This window comes from Oncorhynchus clarkii, chromosome 20, assembly GCF_045791955.1.
Source record: "Oncorhynchus clarkii lewisi isolate Uvic-CL-2024 chromosome 20, UVic_Ocla_1.0, whole genome shotgun sequence".
Lineage (NCBI taxonomy): Eukaryota > Metazoa > Chordata > Actinopteri > Salmoniformes > Salmonidae > Oncorhynchus > Oncorhynchus clarkii.
This window is the reverse complement of record NC_092166.1, coordinates 81445048-81454474: the sequence shown is the minus strand read 5'-3', so window position 1 is coordinate 81454474 and position 9427 is coordinate 81445048.

Sequence of the window (9427 nt, the reverse complement as noted above, 5' to 3'; positions counted from 1 at the left end):
ACGCTTTTAGCGCGCGCTAACTAGCTAGCCATTTCACTTCGGTTACACAAGCCTCATCTCAGGAGTTGATAGGCTTGAAGTCATAAACAGCACAATGCTTGAAGCACAACGAAGAGCTGCTGGCAAAACGCACAAAAGTGCGGCCTACCACCGCTCAGTCAGATACTTAGATACTTGTATGCTTGTATGCTCAGTCAGATTATATGCAACGCAGGACACGCTAGATAATATCTAGTAATATCGTCAACCATGTGACGTTAACTAGTGATTATGATTGATTGTTTTTTATAACATAAGTTTAATGTTAGCCAGCAACTTACCTTGGCTTACTGCATTCACTTAACAGGCAGTCTCCATGTGGAGTGCAACGAGAGAGAGGCAGGTCGTTATTGTGTTGGACTAGTTAACTGTAAGGTTGCAAGATTGGATTCCCCGAGCTGACAATGTGAAAATCTGTCATTCTGCCACTGAACGAGGCAGTTAACCCACCGTTCCTAGGCCGTCATTGAAAGTAAGAATGTGTTCTTAAATGACTTGCCTAGTTAAATAAAGGTATACAAATGTTTTTTTTTTATTGTTTTTTTAAGTCGGCAAATCGGCGCTCAAAAATACCGATTTCCGATTGTTATGAAAACTTGAAATCGGCCCTAATTAATCGGCCATTCCGATTAATCGGTCGACCTCTAATTTTGACACATTCACAGGCATTTTAATGTTAATGTGACCCAAAATACAGCAAGGAGTCCCTTAAGAGTGACACCTATCAGTACATTTATTTTACTGACTAGCATTTCATGTCTAGCACTTCCGATGAAAAAAGAATAGAAAACCAAGACTGCTTCCCAAGTTGCACACTATTCCCTATATAGTGCACTTCTCTTGACCAGATCCCTATAGTTGTATAGGGTGTCATTTGGGACAAACATCAATCAAAACACAGAGCAGCCATGCGTGGCTTTCAGACACCTGAAGTCGGTCTGTTGGCCTGTTTCAGACACCTCCTGGAGTCGGTCTGTTGGCCTGTTTCAGACACCTCCTGGAGTCGGTCTGTTTGCCTGTTTCAGACATCTCCTGGAGTCGGTCTGTTGGCCTGTTTCAGACAACTCCTGGAGTCGGTCTGTTTGTCTGTTTCAGACACCTCCTGGAATCTGTCTGTTGGCCTGTTTCAGACAACTCCTGGAGTCTGTCTGTTGGCCTGTTTCAGACACCTCCTGGAGTCTGTCTGTTGGCCTGTTTCAGACACCTCCTGGAGTCGGAATGTTGGCCTGTTTCAGACACCTCCTGAAGTCGGTCTGTTGGCCTGTTTCAGACACCTCCTGGAGTCGGTCTGTTGGCCTGTTTCAGACACCTCCTGAAGTCGGTCTGTTGGCCTCTTTCACCCCTATACTACCACCAGGTTACAGACCTAACCCCTATACTACCACCAGGTTAATGACCTAACCCCTATACTACAACCAGGTTAATGACCTAACCCCTATACTACCACCAGGTTAATGACCTAACCCCAATACTACAACCAGGTTACAGACCTAACCCCTATACTACCACCAGGTTAATGACCTAACCCCTATACTACAACCAGGTTAATGACCTAACCCCTATACTACCACCAGGTTAATGACCTAACCCCTATACTACCACCAGGTTAATGACCTAACCCCTATACTACCACCAGGTTAATGACCTAACCCCTATATACTACTACTGCAGTGAGGTCTCTCTTGCAAGCCCCTGGGTTCGGTTGCGCCAATTCCTCCAGTTACAGCAAAGCTCCAGAGGTTAAACAATCGGAAACATGTGCAGTACATAAATATCTCCCGACGATAGCGATCTTAGAGAGGAAGTTGCATAGAGAGTTTGTTAACACAGGATATAACCAGATGACGTAATGAACAGAACAAGGCTCTGTTACATTCTATTCCTCTGGTTTAATAATCTCATGAAAACAGCAGCAGTCACAGAAATAGAATCCGCTGAACAGATTAAAAAGTTCCTCACATTGACTTGAATGGGGATGCTGGTTCTAGAATCCCTAGAAAGGACAAAGCCTCTGACATTGACTTGAATGGGGATGCTGGTTCTAGAATCCCTAGAAAGGACAAAGCCTCTGACATTGACTTGAATGGGGATGCTGGTTCTAGAATCCCTAGAAAGGACAAAGCCTCTGACATTGACTTGAATGGGGATGCTGGTTCTAGAATCCCTAGAAAGGACAAAGCCTCTGACATTGACTTGAATGGGGAAATCTTGTTCAAGGGATTCTACTTCTACTGCAGCAGTATCAGTAGCTGTGTTCAGCAGATTTATCAGCAGTAAGGGCCTCTAACACATCTATCACCTCTTTACCTTGGTGTCAACACAGGACTGGAGAAGACTAGCTAGGGAGAGAGAGAGGGCTGGACGGGTGGATGGGGAAGGTTGGGAGGGCGGGTGAATGCATGGATGAATGGAGGGACGGACGGACGAACGGGTGGGTGGGAGGGTTGGTGGATGGACGGACAGAAAGATGGATGGACACGGACAGAGAGAGATGTCTTAAGAACGGACTAAAAGGTCAAGAAAACAAACAAGTCTCTTGTGGTAAACAAACTATAACCAGCCACTCTGAGGTCAACAACAACCACGTGTGAGTTCAAATACTATTTAAAATCATTTAAAATACTTCAGCTGTGCTTGCATGAGCAGTCGAACCGACAGAATACTCCCCGAGGAGTAAACCCCGCCCACCTGACAGGCTAAAGGAAACGCTCAAATTATTTGAAAGACTTCACATAGTATTTTAACCCTTGTTTCTGCTCTATGTAACTCGTAATGATCTACTGGTGTCCCAAATGGAACCCTATTTCCTATGTAGTGCACTACTTTTGACCACAACCCATAGGCCTCTGGTCAAAAGTAGTGCACTATGTAGGGAATAGGGTGCCATTTGGGTTACGTTGCCCTGCTCTGTTTGGGATTTGCATGCAATACAAATGCAGGGGGCAGAAAAAAAACAAAAAGCTTTGGAGAAATAATTCAAACCATTTGTGTGTATGTGAGAGGAGAGATGAGAGGACTTTTGTTTGAATAAATTGGCCGTATGAAAATGGAGATGATGTGCAACGTGTTATCGCATGATCTGGCGTAAGACGGCCTCATAACCAGATGAGAAGCTAAGAGTAAGAGACGGAGGAGGAGGAGATACATGATGTAATCAACCAGAGACACAACAACGAAGGTCAAAACAACAGCTCAGTTGGAGTAGCAGTAGTATTGGGAAGCTTTAGGAAAGTGAGGCTTGTCAGACAAATTCAAGATCGCATCCTAAGTGGAAAGTAAACATCCATTCATTTGATATTACTTGGTGGGATGTTCGGAACATCCAATTCTATTTGTAATTGATCTTGTTTTGAGATATTTTTTTACGTAACCTTTATTTTTAACAGGGAAGACCTGCGTACACCACATGACCAAAAGTATATGGACACCTCCTCGTCAAACATCTCATTCCAAAATCATGGGCATTAATATGGAGTTGGTCCCCCCCCCCCCCCCGCCCTTTGCTGCTATAACAGCCTCCACACTTCTGGAAAGGCTTTCCATTAGATGTTGGAACATTCCTGCGGGGACTTGCTTCCATTCAGCCACAAGAGCATTAGTGAGGTCAGGCACTGATGTTGGGCGATTAGGCCTGGCTCTCAGTCGGCGCTCCAATTCATCCCAAAGGTGTTCAAAAGGGGCTGAGGTCAGGGCTCTGTGAAGACCAGTCAAGTACTGATCTCGGCAAACCATTTCTGTATGGACCTCTCTTGTGCATGGGGGCATTGTTATGCTGAAACAGGAAAGGGCCTCCCCCAAACTGTTGCCACAAAGTTAGAAGCATATGTTTTTCTAGAACGTCATTGTAGGCTTCAGTGTTAAGCTTTCCCTTCACTGGAACTAAGGGACCTAGCCCAAACCATGAAAAACAGCCCCAGACCATTATTCCTCCTCCACCAAACTTTACAGTTGGCACTATGCATTGGGGCAGGAAGCGTTCTCCTGGCATCCGGCAAAACCACATTTGTCCGTCGGACTGCCAGATGGCGAAGTGTGATTCACCACTCCACAGAATGTGTTTCCACTACTCCAGATTCCAATGGAGGCAAGCTTTTACACCACTCCAGCCGACGCTTGGCATTGCGCATGGTGATCTTAGGCTTGTGTACGGCTGCTCGGCCTTGGAAACCCATTTCATGAAGCTCGCGACGAACAGTTCTTGTGCTGACATTACTTCCAGAGGCAGTTCGGAACTCGGTAGTGAGTCTTACAGACAATTTATCAGCACTCGACGGTCCCGTTCTGTGAGCTTGTGTGGCCTACCACTTCACGGCTGAGCCGTTGTTGCTCCTGAACATTTCCACTTCACAATAACAGCACTTACAGTTGAGCGGGGCAGCACTAGCAGGGCAGAAATGTGACAAACTGACTTGTTGGAAAGGTGGCATCCTATGATGATGCCTTGTTGAAAGTCACTCAGCTGTTTAGTAAGGCCATTCTACTGCCAATGTTTGTCTATGAAGATTGCATGGCAGTGTGCTCGATTTTATACACCTGTCAGCAACGGGTGTGGCTAAAATAGCAGAATCCCCCAATTTTAAGGGGTGTCCACATACTTTTGTATATATATATATATATAGTGTACATTTTTCAAATACACTCTGTATGATACAACATAAATGTATTCATTATACACAAAATATATATTTTGAACAAAAATATAAATGCAACATGTAAATTGTTTGTCCCATGTTTCATGAACTGCAAAAAAAATCCCAGATATGTTCCATACCCACAAAGAGTTTATTTCTCTCAAATTTTGAGCACAAATTTGTTTACATCCCTGTTAGTGAGCATTTCTCCTTTGCCAAGATAATCCATCCACCTGACAGGTGTGGCATATCAAGAAGCTGATTAAACGGTATGATCATTACATACTGTGCTGGGGACAATAAAAGGCCACTCTAAAATGTGCAGTTTAGTCACATAACACGATGCCACAGATGTCTCAAGTTTTGAGGGTGCATGCAATTGGCATGGTGACTGCAGTAATGTCCACCAGAGCTGTTGCCAAATAATTTAATGTTCATTTCTCTACCTCCGACCTCGTTTTAGAGAATTTGACAGTGCATCCAACCGGCCTCACAACCACAGAAAATGTGCAACCACACCAGCCCAGGACCTCCACATCCGGCTTCTACACCTGCGGGATCATCTGAGACCAGCCACCCAGACAGCTGATGAAACTGTGGGTTTGCACAACCAAAGAATTTCTGCACAAACTGTCAGAAACCGTCTCAGGGAAGCTTATCTGCGTGCTCGTCGTCCTTACCAAGGTCTTGACCTGACTGAAGTTTGGCGTCGTAACCAACAATAGATTAGGGTCTAATTAATTAATTTCAATTGACAGTTTTCCTTATATGAAATGTTACTAACACACACATACATGCACACTAACATTAGGAGAGCCATCTTCTTCTCCAGAATTCTCACCACAGTTTATCACTACCCAGCTGACAGTTCCCCCCCCCCCCCAGATAAGAGAAACCTGGAGGGGTACTCCCTGTCCTATAGTACATTCTCAGAGTTATAGCCGGGTCGGTTCAACCACAGTTGAATTGTTCTAGGTGTTTTCTTAGGCATACACACATTCCTCTCTTCCCCAGTCTAACCTGGTCGGACTTATGTTTAATATTTTTAATTACTCCTTATCCATGCTACATAACCTAATCCCTAATGGTTAAGTTTCCGGGTAGAATTATTTAATCATTTATTTTTAACCTTATAAATTATTTTATCAGTACTTTCCTTACATAAGTATTCAGACCCTTTGCTACGAGACGCGAAATTGAGCTCAGGTGCATCCTTTTTCCGTTGAACATAATTTAAATGTTTCTACAACTTGATTAGAGGTGACCAAGAACCTGTTGGTCACTCTGACAGAGCTCCAGAGTTCCTCTGTGGAGATGCGAGAACATTCCAGAAGGACAACCATCTCTGCAGCACTCTACCAATCAGGCCTTTATGGCCAGACAAAAGCCACTCCTCAGTAAAAGGCACATGACAGCCCGGTTGGAGTTTACCAAAGGGCACCAAAAGACTCCCAGACTATGAGAAACACGATTCTTTGGTCTGATGAAACCAAGATTGAACTCTTTGGCCTGAATGCCAAGCGTCACGTCTGTAGGAAACCTGGCACCATTCCTACGGTGAAGCATGGTAGTGGCAGCATCATGCTGTGGGGATGTTTTTCAGCGGCAGGAACTGGGAGGCTAGTCAGGATCGAGGGAAAGATGAACGGAGCAAAGTACAGAGACATCATGGATGAAAACCTTCTCAAGAGCACTCAGGACCTCAGACTGGGGGCGAAGGTTCACCTTTCAACAGGACAACGACCCTAAGCACAAAGCCAAGACAACGCAGGAGTGGTTTTGGGACAAGTCTCTGAAAGTCATTGAGTGGCCCAGCCAGAGCCCGGACTTGAACCCGATCAAACATCACCGGAGAGACCTGAAAGGTCTTCATACTTATGTCAATATGATATTTCTGGATTTGAATACGTTTGCAAAAAAAATCTAAAACCTGTTTTGCTTTGTCATTATGAGGTATTGTGTGTAGATTGATGAAGGGGGGGGGGGGGGGAAATAACAATTTAATCCAATTTAGAATAAGGCTGTAACGTAACAAAATGTGGAAAAAGACAAGAAGTCTGACTACTTTCAGAACGCAGTGTACAAGACAGCCAACTCACTGGGAAACATGACTAGGTCTATACTGTATATTCTCTGGACTGTGAGAAGACGATGATAAAAGCCAGTGGGCTCTGCCAAGCCAAGCCACTGTAGATAAGACAAGAGGAGTAGTCAGAGAACAGGGAGAAGCCAACAGCAGGCAGCCAGCGGCCTCAAAGTTCCACTAGATCATAATTGGGCAGGAAAGGCCTCGTAAGGGCCCGGGGCCTCAGAAATAGGGTATCAGGATATCAGAATCCCCCAGCGGTGTGGTGTGTGGTGTTAAACTTCTACAGTACCAGTCACGATCTACCTCCCAAATCACACCCTATTCCCTTCACAGTGCTCTATTTTTAAACAGAGCTCTATAGGCCCTGGTCGAAAGTAGTGCACTATATAGAGAATAGGGCTCTGGTCTAAAGTAGTGCACTATATAGAGAATAGGGCTCTGGTCTAAAGTAGTGCACTATATAGAGAATAGGTCTCTTGTTTAAAGTAGTGCACTATATAGAGAATAGGGTGCCAGTTGAGGTGCAAACGAGAAGAAAGAACAAGTTCACTCTTCCCATGCTCGCTTCTCTTCTTCTTCTCCTGCTGTGCCAGAAATACACTGGCTTCAGACACCAGCCGAACTCAGGCCACTAGATCAGTAGTGGCCTGAGTTCGGCTGGTGTCAGGTATCTATTGATCTGCTCCCAGCAGGTAACTATTGATCTGCTCCCAGCAGGTAACTATTGATCTGCTCCCAGCAGGTAACTATTGATCTGCTCCCAGCAGGTAACTATTGATCTGCTCCCAGCAGGTAACTATTGATCTGCTCCCAGCAGGTAACTATTGATCTGCTCCCAGCAGGTAACTATTGATCTGCTCCCAGCAGTAACTATTGATCTGCTCCCAGCAGGTAACTATTGATCTGTTCCCAACAGTAACTATTGATCTGCTCCCAGCGGTAACTATTGATCTGCTCCCAACAGGTAACTATTGATCTGCTCCCAACAGGTAACTATTGATCTGCTCCCAGCAGGTAACTATTGATCTGCTCCCAACAGGTAACTATTGATCTGCTCCCAGCAGGTAACTATTGATCTGCTCCCAGCAGGTAACTATTGATCTGTTCCCAACAGTAACTATTGATCTGTTCCCAGCAGTAACTATTGATCTGCTCCCAGCAGGTATCTATTGATCTGTTCCCAACAGTAACTATTGATCTGCTCCCAGCAGGTAACTATTGATCTGTTCCCAGCGGTAACTATTGATCTGCTCCCAGCAGTAACTATTGATCTGCTCCCAGCAGGTATCTATTGATCTGCTCCCAGCAGTAACTATTCCTCATAGTACATTTCCTCAAACTCTGCGTTGGTGTGTCTGTGTGTCTGTTTGTGTCCGCATACTTGTTAAGATGCTCTATGCCAGACCAACAGGCTGACCCCTTGGGAATGATTCTAGTTTTTGGTCAAAAAAGAATGTAAAATCCTCAGGAATTCAGCGATTTAAATTATTATATATTTTTTATATATATACAGTATATGTATATATATATATATTTTACATTTCGGAATCTGTTCCTAAGTACTCCAACAAAAATAAAAAATAAATGGATTTACTGTATGTGACCATTTGTTATATTAAAATACAATCTCTTTTTGGGCTTAGTTGTGGTCAATTTGCAGTGTATAAAATATTATGATTATTTTTTTGCCCCTCGACCGTTCACTCTGACCAAAATCATCCGGCGGCTAATTCTAGTTGCTCCACGGGTCTCTCACTGTGTTTTCACGGCACTACCATCCTCTTTCAACCCTGTCAATTTCAAATATTTCATGGTTCAATCCTGGAGATCCGGAAGCCGGCCCCATCAGCTGTAGATTACAGTGCTTATCCTGGGCTCCTCTGGTGACTGCAGGAGACATGCTGGCTCTCAAAGTGCCACTGTGACTCTCTTACAGACAGGCCAGGAGAGAAGGGGAGAGAAGGGGAGAGAAGGAGAGAGAGAGTCAGCGATACTGTGGATGTACAGTACAATACTGTGAGTGGTTGTTGTTTTTTATTGAGTTGTCCTCTTGGCCAGGTCTCCCTTGTAAAAGAGGTCTTCAGACCAATGGGACTTCCTGGATGCCACTTATATGTATATAGTCAGACGTAGGAGGGCTGATATTAGGGATGGTTTTAATATATCCAGGCTGTTGTAACATCTTGCAGTGGTACTTCATGTGATCTACTATTCAATTTTAAAAAAAAAAACAACCGCGGACACATTTAGTGATCCAGCTCAGCTAATGCGTTGGTATGACTCATATTGACTGTTCATCACATCACACACACACTGAAGGTCAACATACTACTCTAGCACTGAACACAGCAGAGCAGGCCTGTGATTCATCACCGCAGATGATACACAAGTAACAGTCAGAGGTGAAAGACAAGAAGAACAGCTTCTTTTTTTTAATCTCAGGTGAAAACATGATGTTTGTTCTGCTTTGCTGAGAATGATGCCTCTGTTACTTCGCAGGCTAGGTGTGCATCCCAAATCACACCCTATTCCCTAACATAGTGCTGTATTTGTTGTTTGTTGCCCTGATCAAAACCAATGCATTGTGTTTATTGAATAGGGTGTGATTTGGGATGCAGACTAGGGGTCCTGCCCTGGTTGGATTCTCATGGTGTAAACCAGGAATCTC